At 47.5% G+C, this 14,753-nt stretch overlaps 1 long non-coding RNA gene across 1 annotated transcript; it reads right to left on the bottom strand.

Annotated features, from left to right (window-relative positions):
* Nucleotides 1-9,530: 9,530 nt before the first annotated feature.
* On the bottom strand, nucleotides 9,531-12,484 carry LOC148119943 (uncharacterized). Its single transcript, XR_015734670.1, has 2 exons — nucleotides 12,120-12,484; nucleotides 9,531-10,431 (listed from the first exon to the last, which is right to left on the bottom strand). It is a non-coding gene; the product is annotated as an uncharacterized LOC148119943 (long non-coding RNA).
* Between the last annotated feature and the right edge of the window lie 2,269 nt (nucleotides 12,485-14,753).

Genomic DNA, 14,753 nt, shown 5'->3' with positions numbered 1-14,753 from the left:
CAGATACTGAACTCTGTTGCTTGGGTAACAGAAACAGGATGTCTCTGCGCAGCTCATACTGCTCAGAGTCACTAAGGAGTCCCCAGGATGCATCCTAGCTCACAGGACCCTGTTTATTTGAAAAGTGGGAGAATAAAAATGTTGGCACTAATTTCCACTCAAAGGGACAATAGTTTGTTTCTACTTTGCATGGGCCAACATTTATTGTTCTGAATATGGTGGCTCTGAGGGCTTGGGGCATCTCCTGGGATGTCTCCAGTTAGTACCTGAGGCTTCCCTAGAAACTCAGCTCACTCAGGCCTCTCACTAGACCACTGAGGAAGACCACTGTCTAAGGCCTTATTCAGAGACGACTGGAATGAAGGCTTTCATTTCCGTGTGAGGAAACATCAGAGCCCCTCCATCCACCGCATGCTTCCGTGGGGCAGTAACAGAATGCTTCTCCCAACAAAAGTGAGAGTAATTATGAGCCAGGAACTGCAGCGGCTCACATAGGGAGCCCAGGGGGCAGAGGAGGGGAGATGGGATTTATAGCACGAATTGCAGGGGAGGAGTTGCAGGCCATGGCTAAGTTGGTAAAGTACTTTTGCAGGATATTTTTTAAGAAAAAAAATAATTTCACTGCGGCAGCTTTTTTTTTTTTCTGAGGGGAATACGTGTATATAATTTTAAGATGGCAATGTGCATGTGTGAAATGGGGCATCCTGCAGAGTTTTGTCCTGGCAACAGTGATCTTGTTTTCGCCCGCGGGTTTGTGCTTTTGCAAGGGGAGAGCTTGGGTGGAAAGTTGAGGTCTCCGGGCTCTGAGAGGATGGGAGGGCTTCAGGAAACGTGGCTCAGCATGTCATGGCAGCAACTGTGCGGGAACAGGCAAGAACCAAAGTACGAAACCCTTGAAAAGACCCCAGAAGGAGGATTGTAGTTCCTATTCTACACGACAGCCAAAAGCAACAACCCATGCCTGTGTTCTGAGGACCCCTGAGATCCGGCGGATAGACGATCAGGTAGGAACTGAACAATCTGCTGCCTGGGGGTGAATCAGCACAGGCTGTAGGCGTAGGCTCCACAGAGAATGTGGGTTTTGGGGAGCACTGTAGACTAATACTTCCAGGGGTCTCGGGAAAGGGAGTAGTCAGTGATGTAGCCCAAGGTAGAAGAAGATGGTGAGTTGCAGGGGAGCTGAGAGGAACACAGGCTCATCTTGGGCACATCTTGCTAGGGTATGTCTATTTCCACACTGAGCTAATTTAACATTCACTCTCAGAGTGGAACAGGGAGGTACAGTTGGCCATTCCCCTTTACAGAGAGCTCCATGAGTACAGGGTACTCACAGGTTCACTGGGCAGAGGCCCTCTGCAGCTTTGAACATATGGTTCACATGTGTGTACATGCCTTCCTCCATGGTGTTTTCATTGATGCTTACTCAGGGACAACCATAGGATGCTCTGTCTCTTTAACCTGAACCCCAATCTGTAACCTTCCGAAACCCCTCACAGTCTCTCATCAGCCTCAGGCAGCCCACTGAGATCCTCCCTGAGTTCCTTCAGGCTCCAGCTTCATGGTAATCATGCTTGACCCATTCTCCTCAAAATTCTAGTGAGGGTCTCCAGCCAACTTCCGGGCACCAAAGGAGCATCCCAATGCCTTCTATCCTTTTCTTTGGGAGACTGTTTAGGAGGACAAGGTTTCTTGGTCTGTGCCTTAGTCAGTGCAAGCTGTGTAGCAACACACCACAGTTAGTACACTCAGATATTAATTTCTCAGAGTTCACTTCAAAGTCAAGGTTCCAGGAAGTTGGTGCCATAACTCCTGGTCCATCTTCAAGGGTCTGAGGACAAAGAGCTATGATATCCAAGAGGTGGACAAGGTGGATGCCCAACTCAAACCAAGGATACACATGACATCCTGGTTCCTGTTGTTCCAGTTGCCCTAGGGAAGGGACTATGCTCCTCATAACACAGGGCAGATTGTTCTGTTCTTCTTGGTCTACTCAAGTAAGGGCTATTTCTGGACCATTCTTCCAGACACACCCACACCATGTTTACTGAGTGCCTGCACAGTCCCCTGCCAGAGAAGCCGACAGATAAGATTAATCACCTGCTGAATGTTCTCCCCTCCAGGCAAATTGGCTTTTCTCCTGTCTAATTCAAGAGCTTCTTGCCCTTTGAAACTTTTCAGGCCTTTCCTGAGATGCTCCTGACCCTGTATAAATATCTTGCTGTATTGGTGAGGAGGCATCCGTGTCTCTCAACAGACTCCTCCAAACTGCAAGCACTTTGCATGGAGAAAGTCTGCATTCACAGAGTAGTTAAGACCAGAGCCTGCTCATCATGCAGAGTGCATTTGGAAAGGGAAAGCAGCAAAGCACACTGTCTAGGCTGGTACGGATAACGGCCAGCGCAACAGCAAGGGAATGCTGTTCTTCAGTCAGAAGGGTGATGGAGAGAACAGAAGGATTGAGGGGACTTGTTGGGCCCCTCTGGAGACCAGGGTTTGGACCTTAGCACCCACCTAACAAACTAGGCATTCTGCACACCTGGAACCCAAACTCTTAGTGGAGGCACAAACAGGAGGGTCTCTGGAGCTTGCTGGATTTTCAGCCTAGATGAAGAAGAACAGAAGAGACTGCCTCAAAGGACTAGTCAGAGGGGAGGAGAAAGGACAGCAGACTCCCTCTTCTGCCTCTGAGCAAGTGCACAGACATTCACACACATGCTTGCATATACTCCCAGACATAAGTAAAGAGGCGAATAAGTGAATAAATCAATCTCACAATGCCTTCATTTTGTGTGTGTGAATATTTTGCCTGTATGTGAGGATGGGCAGCTCATGTGTGCCCAGTGTTCAAGAATGTTGGACAAGGCACCAGATCTGGAACTGGAGTTACGGACAGTCGTGGGACACCGTGTGGGTGCTGGGAGCAGAACTCGGGTCCTCTGCATGGCATCAAGCGTTAGTAAGAGCTGAGACATTTCTCTAGACCCTTAAAGATGCTGTTATTAATTCTTAGAGAATTTTATACAATGTATCTTGATCATGTTCACCTCAACTTCTCCCCTCAACTCTCCCATAGTTGTCCCTCTGCTCTCAAATTCATGCTTTCTTTCTTTTTAATTTAATAACTCAATTTTGTGCTGTCCATATAATTCTGGGAGTGGAGCCATTCACCGCATTGTGGTTGACACACCATGGGCCACATCCTTAAGGAAAATTGACTGTCCCTCCCCTAGGAACCACCAATCATCCATAGTTCCTCAGCTAAGGGCAGGGCTCACAAAGTTCTTTCCACTCCATTCAAGCACGTTGATTGGCTTGCTCATGTTAAGACGACCACAGCTCCTGTGAACTTTAACTGAAGAATTTAAAAAGGATTGGCAGTGGATTGGAACCATTCCAGCATCCTGAGTTTCAGACGCCAACCAGTTGGAAAGCAAGGCTCGAGGACGTGAAGTCTCCACCCCATCTCCACTACCGGTGGCGGTGCAGGGCAAGCTCACGGGTGATTGTTGTCATGTGATGTGGCTACCATCGATGACAGGTGGCTTCTTAACAGTTCGGGGTTAGTGTGTGCTGTAAACAAATGATTTCACCTTTGTGTGGTGCGATAGCTTTCCCATCATCCCCTGGGAGATTATCTTTGTTGCCTGGGTAACCCCAGGCTAGTGAAAATACCCGAGGCCTGAACTAAATCACATATGCAGACAATGCAAATGCCAGAGACCAAGTATTGGTTTCTTGTTGAGAGATCTCTGTCTAAACTACTTCTTGTATCCATGGCAATAGAATAGCATGTCCTGACTTCTTGGTAAGGGTATGAATACTTCAGCAGATTTCACCCAATGCTGTTCTCTTGATTGATATTGGTCTGTAGTCTTCTCTGGTGGTATAGGAAGTTTATGGACCTATAATTAGTGTAAGGCAAATCTTTGGCACGGTGTCCTGAAACTGTAGAGACAGCTCTGGACTCATCCCAAATGAGAAAGTAAAGAGATAAGAAGAGAGATGTGCTAGTGAGTGGAACTATTGAGGAGGATCTGAACACAAACTCTGGAGACCAAGCTTGAACATGGTGTTAAAGGCTTGTTTGACAGCTGATAGTCTTTGGAGGAATTGATTGGATCATGAGTTGCTAGCCTTGACCATGAATAAAACCATGATGGATTCCTACTCTGGCAGCATTATGGAGGGATGGGGGTACTTATTTGTAAGGGGGTCTCCCTGGTTTTGGCAGTATCCTTGGTGTTCTGTGTCGTGTCTCAGACAACTCCGTGTCTCTCTCTGATTCCTGGTAGCTCCAGGGTGAACAACTCTGCTCCAGTATTGGGTCTACCTTTGCAGACCCAGAAACAATGAGGCCTCATGGCCATTAGCTAAAACCTCTAAAGACAAGAGCTTGAACTTTCATTCCTCAAATGTTTAGTTCAAGTATTTTGCCATAGCAGTGAAAAACTGACACACAGATACCAAGCCCGCAATCTCAGAGAACACTGAAAACATCCTAAAATGTTCCAGATAAAATAAACACAGACCCATAAGAAAAACCGTGATCACACATACCTTCTCATTAAAATCCAAAATGAAAATCAAAGATAAAGAGCAGTGAAGATCCACAAAGATGCAGTTCCTTGCCGGCACTCGCCTCACTCCCAAGCTATAGCCAGAAGGGTGTGTGCAATTAGAACATGGGAGTGGGCTTGCCTTAAAATATATTCTATCTTTAAGGAATGATCCATTCAGATACAATTAGGTCCATAGGCTGGAAAGTGCATGTGTGCATACATACGTACGTGTGTGCATGTGTACGTTTGTGTGTGTGTTCCTGTAATCTCAGTGCTGGGGAGGCAGGCCAGGCACAGCCCTGGTGTTCACTGGACAGCTAGTCTAACCTATCAGGTGAGCTTCAGGCCATTGAGAGACCCTTTCTCAGAAAACAAAGGGGATGGAAAGTTCCTAAAGAGTGACACTTGGTTCTTCTCTGGCTTCCACATATACCTGCACACATGCATACCTCCATCCGGAAACACACATGTATAAATACAAACACTGAAAAAAAAACAGGATTCTGTGAGTCCAGTTAGATTATTTTCATTCCTACATTCCTATTATCATACACACACACACACACACACACACACACACACACACACACACACACTTCATTGCAAATAAATAGATTTTTCAGGCATTTGATTCTGTACTTTGAGAAGCTAAACTGTAATTCAAAGATCCATGCGGACATTTTCCTCTGTAGAATTCAATATTAAAACCAAAACAAAGGAAATGATCAACATGTGTTAACTTCCAAGCTTTACTGTGGGGCAAACCAACTCTTATATAAAACACTTTCCGGCAACACTCAGAAGCTCGCACGGTAACAAAGGACAGACATATGCTCAGTCTTTATCTTGCTAGAATGCCAGGAGTTGCATGGGTAACTTCCTCACTGTGGAAATTGGAGCTTAGAGAGGTTTATAAAATCTATGGCATTAAAGTCAACTTCAGCCGTGTTTTGCTGTTGTTGTTATTCTGAAATCTTTCTTTTTCTCTTCTTTCAAGCTACCCATTGAATGTGCACCCCAGCCATTGAATGTGAACCTTCTCTCTGCCTAACTTGGTGTGGGACCTCAGAGTTGACTATATAGATCTTTCTACCGTTACAGAAACCTTTAGATGTAGGTATCTGGCCTCCCCTGCTTTGTTTCGTACATTGTTATGCATTTGTGTATTTATTTTTATTCATTCAGTGTGTGCACGTGTTGCATATGTGTGTATGAACGTAAATGGCATGTTCCACAATGTGCACGTGGAGCTCAGAGGACAATCTTCAGGAGCCAGCTCCCACCTTCCCCCTCATCGAGGCAGGGTCTCTCTTGTTTCTGCTGCTGTGTTGTTGTGTGCTCCAAGCTAGCTGGGCCTTGGGCTTCTGTACCATTCTCCTGTCTATGCCTCCCATCTCACTGTAGAGTGCTGATATTACAGATGCACATGATATCTGACTTTTGACTTGAGTTCTGGGGGTGCAACCATGGCCCTTCGGTTTGTGATCAGCACCTTCACTCACTGAGCTGTCTCCCTACTTTAGCAGGTAAAGACACTGACTCTAAGAAGAGCCTGCCGGAGTCGAGAGAAGTCAGTCAGAGGCAGAAGAGGAAGCAGGCAGTTAGTAGGCAGTGCACTGGGGTTGCACAGCTGCAGAGGCCCAGCGTACTAGAATCCACCAGGAGACACCCGGTATTGCTCCAATTGAAAAAGCAGAAATAAGCACACATATGCCCTTGTTTCTGGAGGGTACAAGGTCCATGAGTGCAGGGAGTCTGCTTGCTGCTGCAGGCGAGACCTCATACTCTTTGGTCATTAACCAGCAGTCAGGGGCAAACTGGCCACTGTCAGTGGAAGAGAAGGCCCCTTCGGAGATATCTGCCTCCCAAGATCTTCACCTGTAACCTGGCCTTCAGCTCTGTTCCAGGCCAGAACCTCAGCATATGGACAGCCAGGACACGCTTTATTGCCTTATTTGTTTCTAATCGAGACCTGAGACCCTGCCTGGCCTTTCTGGGTGGTGCTGTTTGGTTTGGTTTTCTTGTTTTCTTGTCAGGTGTCTTACTTTGATGGTTTATCTTTACTGTTTTTATTGAGTACTTTTTAAAAATCTTATTTCACCTTGCTTGTTTGTTTCCTTTTTATCTGTAACCTTTTCACTGAGAATAAAAGTGACAAAGTCCGAAGGCAGATTCTAGGCACCCAAAGGAGGCTGGACATCTTCTCTCCCTTCAGATCCCAGTCACCCAAGGGAGGCTGGATGTCTTCTCTCCCTTGTTCAGCAGGCACCTCTATTTACAGGAGCGTAGGCCTGATGGGAAGACAGACCAACTATGGGAGTCCAGAAACGCACAGTAAAATGTGCTCTGCCATTTTTCTTCTGTGTTCTGGAAGTAGCCCAGACAGTGAGTGTCTTGACCTACTGGGAAAACTCCATCTGGCAGGTTCTACTTCCCCTGGATGTTACAGTCATGCCCCTCCAGGTCCCGGTGCTCTCAGGCCAGGTGCTCTCAGGCCATTCCCTCCCACGGAGTGTCCAGTGCTGTCTCTGTTCCCCGGGAACTCATGACTCACTAGACATCATCAGGGGCCACTCCAGAAGGCAAGTCTGACTTCTGCAGGCCTCTTGTCAACCCTTGCTTGCTGTTCTCATACACAGGCTCTTGTCACATTCATAGACCATGTTCTCAGCCACTTTCTTCCTACAAAGACCTATTTTATTTCATTACAACACGCAGGTTCAAGAGGTGACCAGCAGAACCCATTAGAGTCATAAAAATGGGGCAGCGCAGCAAACACATAGTAATTGTAGTCAGGGGGCAGCTTTGTGCAGCGCTTCCTAGGATACAAGGTAAAAAGTAAAACATGAATGTCTCTAAACAAGTCAACAGAAAGAAGGAATCATATTCTCTCTCTCTCTCTCGTGTGTGTGTGTGTGTGTGTGTGTGTGTGTGTGTGTGTGTGTGTGTCCATCCAAAGCCCACATAAGGAGATCACAGAAGTCAACTAACTTCTATGGCAGGAATGGTCAGCTCCTACCTCTCCTATCTCTCTGTGAATGCTAATATGGAAATGTGGTCCACTCCTTTCAGTCAGAAGATTTAATTTAGGTTTCCCACCTCTGTCCAGACTGAACAGAGCTGTCCTGGCCAATCTGCGAACCTGGAGACTCCATTTCCTTCTTTATTGATCTCGGCCATTGGGCAGATATATGTTTTTGTGAGTGTGGTGTGTACATGTGTGTATATGTTCATGGATGTGTGCATATATGCATTTGGGTGCGTGCATCTGTGACGAGGCTGGAGGTCAATGTCGAAGGCTTTCCTCAGTCATACTTCCCTTTAATTTTTGAGACAAGGGCTTTCACTGGGCTTGACGCCCGCTGATTTGCCTTGCCTGGCGAGCCAGCAGATATCCGTCCATCGCCACCTCTCCAGTGTTGGGGTTACAGGCAGATGCAGCCACACCCAGCTTTTTATGGGAGTGCTGGGGATCTAAATTCAGGTCCTCGTCATTTTGTGGGAAACTTTGGGACACTGAGCTGATTCCCCAGCACCAGATAAATTATTTTTATTTTTCTACCCCAACAGTGCAGGTTTTAAGAATTCTTGGTAACATCCGGGACATTACTCTAGGAGATTCATTTTATAGGTGAGGAGACACAGCTTTGTGGTGGAAATAGCCACGGAAGTGGGTATTCCTATTTGGAACAATTTATTTGATAAATTAGATTCTATAGTTGTATGGCTTAGTATTGTAGAAATGTATGCTTTCTTAGGCCGGAATTTGTAAAAATCAAGGTGCCACAGGCTCCGTTCCATCTGGGGCTTCAGGGGGCAGTGTGCTAGAATCAAAGGGCTTCTATGACCCTTGACTTATGATGGAAGGCTGCCTACCTCCACCTGTATACAGTTTCTCCAGTGTGTGTTGGCATGACCTTCACAGTTGGTATTGTGTCCAAATCTTTGTAATTGAGTAATGAAACTAGTCACCATATCTTTGCCCAGCCTGATCAACTGTGACCTCCCATTATGTAGCAACCTTTGTAAAAACTGTTTCTAAAGTTTTAACATGCCAAGGCTCTGGGTTTAAATCTGGGACAATCTTAAATAGCTGGAACATGCAGAGAGCAGGGATCCATCCCCATGAAGGCGCACCTGGCAAAGCACTGTTGAAAAAGACAAAAAACCTTCCATAATACAGGCAGTGTTCACTGCTAGCTAACAGGGAGGATGCCAGGCCTAGGGCGTAGAGCCTGAAACACAGAATACAACTGAGGCTTTTTCTTTGAAAGTCTGTGTGCTTCTTGACATATCCTGGCTATGTGTCTTAGGACAGTCAGCTAACCTCTGTAGGACAAATTTTTTCAAGTGAATTCCTCGTGGATTTTGCAAGGAGGGCTGCTCGTTGGTTCCTGACCAACTGGCTAGCTTAGACCCGAAATAATCACACAGAAACTGTATTAATTAAATCACTGCTTGGCCCATTAGTTCTAGCTTCTTATTGGCTAACTCCTTCATATTAATTTAACCTAGTTCTATTAATCTGTATGTCACCAAGTAGCTGTGGCTTACCGGCTAAAGTTCACAGCGTCTATCTCTGGCTGCTCCATCGTGTCTCTCTGACCCCACCTCTTTTCTCCCAGCATCCAGTTTAGTTTTCCCTGCCTAGTTCTATTCTTCCCTGCCATAGGCTCAAAGCAGTTCTTTATTCATTAACCAATAAAGCAACACATAGACAGAAGGACCTCACACACCATGTAAACTTACTTAAAAATTACTGAGTTCTGAATGCAGCTGCTGTAACAGACACACACCAGGTGTATCGATGAGCAAACACTGACATGGAGACGGTGTGTGAGAAGACAGGACATGGATACACCCTCCCCTCTACCTCCTGGGGCCTCTGAAGATCTGTGGGGCATCTATGGTAAGGTGCTCCTTGTCCCGCGCTACCGTCTCGCCAGCAAGAACCACGCGGTACACATAGGATCCTTCTGCAGAAAAGCTTTATGTCTCTTGGGAGCTAGAGCATAAGCCAACATGGCGGAGACCCAGATAAGATGGAACCCAACCCTTATAAAGGAAACAGTCCTCGCTTCTGACGTGTCACTCTTGGATTGGTCAACTGCTCCCAGTCCCAGGTGATACCTTGGGAGTAGTGGAAAAATACCAACACGTGTGAGCTTTCTAGCTCACCTGGCGGTGCAGCGCCATCTATGGTGGAGAGTGTGGTTGCGGCCTTCTACATCTCCCCCTAATTTTACTTCTTTGCAGAAAGGCAACTCCCTAGGAAGGTAAAGATAGAGGTCGCACTTCCCAAAATGAAAACATTAAAATGGGCTTACACGGAATCTGTCCCTAGGCTCATGACACCTGGAACGTATCCGGCCTGCCCTCTGCCAATTTTCTGGGAAAGGGAATATACGGCAGGAAACCCTTAAGCAGAGCGACTTATCTCTCAGAGAGGGCCATTCTCTGTGCGATGCTCTTCAGCTCGACAACCTTCAGGGCTAGCTAAGCCAAGCACTCCACCCTGTGCAATGGACCACAGTCCTAGGGGTGCAGGAGCTGGTTGGCTTAAACCTTACTGCTTTAACATAGATAACCACACATCAAAAGAGGCTCCCTGTTTTAGGGCAGCCAGCGCTGTGCAAAAACCACTTTGTCCCTAAGACTTTGGGATTTGAGTCAGCAGACCATCCAGAGGAGAAACACTAATCCATAGCATAGGACTGTTCCAAAACATTTCCACCCCCACCCATTCTTTGAAGTAGGGGATGAAGGACACAATCCAGGACTGGAATCCTTTGGCCAGGCTTATGTCCACTCGCGTGGAGTTGATTGTCACGATGGACCATCTCAAGGAGGACATCTAATCATCAAAATTCTCCTGTAAGATACAAAGACAGTTCTCGGGACAAGTTAGCCACTTTTATAAAGTTCTCATATGGTACATTGGTCACACATAAGGCTGGAGTTTTCCATTTACAGCCCAACTGGGCAAGCTGCCATAAGATATCCACCTGTTCTTTATTCTACCTCTAATAGATGTATCTATGGTAGCCTGTTGATCCAGGGCTGTAGCCACTGTGGTAGATAACTGATTGAGGGTCTCTGTTTTTTACGGTATGGGCCGTGCTGTCCCAGTGGCGCCTAGGAAAAACCCAGGCCCTGTTTGTTGATATTAGGTTTAAGATTTATTGGCTCCCGTATTCCTTGCCGGTACGGTGGCCTTGGGTTCCAGAGCCCACCCCTCCATTCTCCGAGGCCCTGGGCCTGTTTGCTGTGCGGCTCCACCTGTCCCGGGCCAGGAAGTGGTGGCTCCACCCCCAGGCGCCCCAGCCTTCCCCGCGGGGCTAGCCTAGTTCTCTGAGGCTGTGTTGGTGGCGGAGTGTGGCAGGAGCCGACACTCAGACCGAGGCGGCACAGGCGGCAACATCTCAAGGTCCGCGCCAGAGCCGCTGCGGCTCAAGGGGCCGATGGGAGAGGCGGCGAACAGGGCCGCTTCCCTACTAGCAAACTCTCAACACCTGTGCCACAGCAAAAGCGGCTGTAAACTCTCACAGATCCAGTCAACGACCAAATCACCCCAAAATCCAAGGGCCCTTCGCATCTACCTCCCTGCGGATCCTGAAACATCAGACAAGCCAAGCGTATACACAGCAATCTTTTAGGAGGACTTGAGTTCTTAAAAACTTAAGTCGCACTATGTAGATGTAATACGGTACTGCCTGTTTACTGCGTCTAAACCTTAATTGTGCTTTTATTATGATAAATACGACCAGCCCTGCCTGAAGTCAGCATCGTTTAGCATAGCCAAATGGAGCCATAGCCATTTTAGCCTCAGAGACCAGCACAGTTTTAGGTACATTGCAAGGTACAATTAGGTACAATTCTGGCCTGGCAGCTTGTGGCACCGCTCTCATTCTCGGTACAGCTGTGATACCCTCCAGGCCAGGCACCAACTGAGCCTGCGCAATATGCCTCCCACCATAGCCACAGAACAAAGCTCCGCTCCAGCTGCCCTCCAGCCCCAGCTGCACCCACTCCGAGCCCAAACCTGTGTACGGAACTCAGAGAAGCAGACTTGCTGCTCTGCAAGGACCTCATTTAATCTTTTAGGGAATTTGGGCGTCGTTTAGTCTCTTTGGCTGCTTCCTGCTGTTATTGGGCCGTTGCATTCTTAGGGGTATACACTACAACATTTCAGGAGGTCTCGGTGATTCAAACCACATAAATCCCAAGTATACCCTTAGGCTCTCCTTTTCTGTGGAGACGAAAACAGAACCTCTTTCCCAAAACATCATATCCTTAGCAGTTTCTAAATTTAAGTATCTTTCTCCTATCCAGTACACAAAAGACAACATGAACAACATAACATAAAGCTTCTGACCTTGTAAATCAGCCTTCTCCCCCATTTTTACTTTTTTAAAATCACTGGGGGGTCCTTTTTAACTTATCTTCTTTTCTGTCTCCCCCATTCTTTACCGGAGGGTCATTTTTTAACTTATCTGGGTGCGCGCACAACCTCCCACTGCTGCTCAGTTTCTGATATGCTCTCTGGACTTTAGAATGTACCTCTCTGAGCACGCATGCCTGCAGTTCTGAATCCTCCTTGTGTCCAAGGGGTCTCCGGCGGTGCAAAGTTCTTCTTTTTCTTCTTCTTCTTCCCGGGTATGGCACCAGATGCCCCGCGCTACCGTCTCGCCAGCAAGAACCACGTGGTACACATAGGATCCTTCTGCAGAAAAGCTTTATGTCTCTTGGGAGCTAGAGCATAAGCCACATGGCGGAGACCCAGATAAGATGGAACCCAACCCTTATAAAGGAAACAGTCCTCGCTTCTGACGTGTCACTCTTGGATTGGTCAACTGCTCCCAGTCCCAGGTGATACCTTGGGAGTAGTGGAAAAATACCAACACGTGTGAGCTTTCTAGCTCACCTGGCGGTGAAGCGCCATCTATGGTGGAGAGTGTGGTTGCGGCCTTCTACAGCTCCTGGAACTGTGGGGTTTATCTGGGGGTAGACAGTTAACAGGTACTCTGCTGGGAGTGAGCAAGACTGAATACAGAGGTAAGCTGACGAGAGTTGCAGCATGGCAAAGGGGTGTGTGAGAGAGTCGGACCCAGTCATCTGTAGGCCACCATCTCTGGCTGTTAGGGCACAACTGGCCACAGAGGTACCTTCTCTGGCATGGAGAGAGTCTTGAGTGATCACAGGAAGAGGAGGCCTGAAGCCTCTCTCTGTTTGAGCCATCTTCTTTGGAATGAAGAGATACTCGAGTGATGAATGTGAGGTGCTTGCTGTTGAGAGAATGAGGTGGGGAGGTAGGGAGTCTCCTAGAGGTGCAGGAAGGAGGTTCAGAAGGGAGTTGGGTTCCATGAGGAGAGAGAGAAGCCTGGAGGGGGAGAACAGGGGAAGAACAGGGCTCGTAGGCCTCTTCTTCAGGATTGAATAAAAATTGGTGGGAGAGAGCATTGCTTCCCAAGTGCAAGGTGACAACATAAAGGGCTTGCATTGAATTGTGGAATTAGGAAGCTGTGCCAGTCACTGGAAGTTTGTGGGAGATGTTTGTGCTGGCACTAGAGGAGAGAGGGAAATCATGTTTAAGGGAAAGTGGGGTTACTCTGGGAGGACAATGGGGAATTTCACAGGTTTGCAGCGGTATGCTTCTACACCTCCTCTTCCTGTCTCTCCTCCAGTGTTACCAGCTGCCGTCTGGCCTGTGCAGAAGAGAAGACTGACCATTGTTAACTAGAGAGAAAGAGAACTGTGAAGGTCGAGGAGGAATGGGCCTAATCCCTCGCTTCCCCGAGCAACAGTAGAATTTCTCCCTGGTTTGTGTTGGAATGGACACCTAGGACACAAAGTAGCAGATGCCTCTCTGCAGCCCAATGATCCACAAATGTGAACCCCTGTGGGCTCCCACACCCCTGCCTGCAAGCCCAGGCTATCTGATCTCCAAGCTCCCAGGGCCAGGCAATGCATGCAGAGTGCCTTTGCTCTGGGCTGCTCTCGCAGCTCCTGTACTGCCCATCTTCAATTGCAATTATTTACAGCATTTCCCTCCTCTACAGCATGTCAACAAAGAGTGCATGCATCACACACACACACACACACACACACACACACACACACACACGGAGCACCCTGCACCCCAGCCAGGCCCTGCTCTTTGCTCCTTCGCATGATTAAGTGATTAAACCCTTCCTAATCAAAGAGACAGATGAAACGAGTTTATTAATAAAAGTCCCCGTCAGGAAGATTGGAAATGAATGATTAGTAAAATCCACCCCGTTTTACTTATAGACAGACCCCCTCATGGAGAGGCATCTGTGAAGGGCAGGAATTCCCGAGTAGGTTGGGGCTGGAAGCATCTGGAAGCTGTTTGTGAAATGGATTAGGAGTCAGGCTGCACACAGACACCGCCTCCAGCCACAGAGCTCGCTCTGCGGAGGGGAAAATATGCTGCCTGTTTACAGTGCTACTTTCCTTCCTTGCTTGTTATCTATTTTATTTCTTCCTTGGTTCCCCAGCTCCCCCGCCATCCAGCGCAATTATGTCTGCACAGATCTGCCAGCTGTGGGGCTTGTTAACCATGCCCACCCTACAAGCTGTCAGAAAACTGAGAGGAAGGAGCATGGCCAGGCACACCCTACGGTGTCCCCCGCAGAACTGGGAAGTGTTGTATGTTGTATGTCCATCAGGGGTTGTGGAGGGCTTTTACTATAGGTTAGCCAGAGGCAGACCAAGGGAACTTGGGCATAGACTTACCTGTGTGTACCCATAACAGTAGATTGATGTGTGTGGATGTATATATCACCATCCAGTCATGATGGCTAGAATTAAGTGATCGAATGCCTCATTCAGCTCCTTGTCAATCAAAGACAAGTGTATAATGGCTGGTCTCACTATCTGGAAAAGACTTTGTTGTTATGAATATTGCTATCCCCTTCCTACGGTCTCATTCCCAGACAGTGCTTTCCTTTTTGGTAGTAATATCACAGGACCTTAGACTCTCATAAATTCTGGATCTGTATGGTATGTTCATGTGTTAGTCTAAGTTAGTCTATGGAAAGGGGTTCCATAAGAAAAGAATAACCAGAGCTGGGCTTTAACAGCATGAAGCCAATCTGAGCAGAGGTCACTGGCAAAAGGTAGATGCCAAGACCTTGTTAGGATGAGCTGCCACCAGCATCCTAGATAGGACTG

The sequence above is a fragment of the Myodes glareolus genome, chromosome 13 (genome assembly GCF_982192425.1).
Source record: "Myodes glareolus chromosome 13, mMyoGla1.1, whole genome shotgun sequence".
NCBI classification, from domain to species: Eukaryota; Metazoa; Chordata; class Mammalia; order Rodentia; family Cricetidae; genus Myodes; species Myodes glareolus.
The sequence above is the reverse complement of the archived record's forward strand: the minus strand, read 5'-3'. Positions and strand labels throughout refer to the sequence as shown.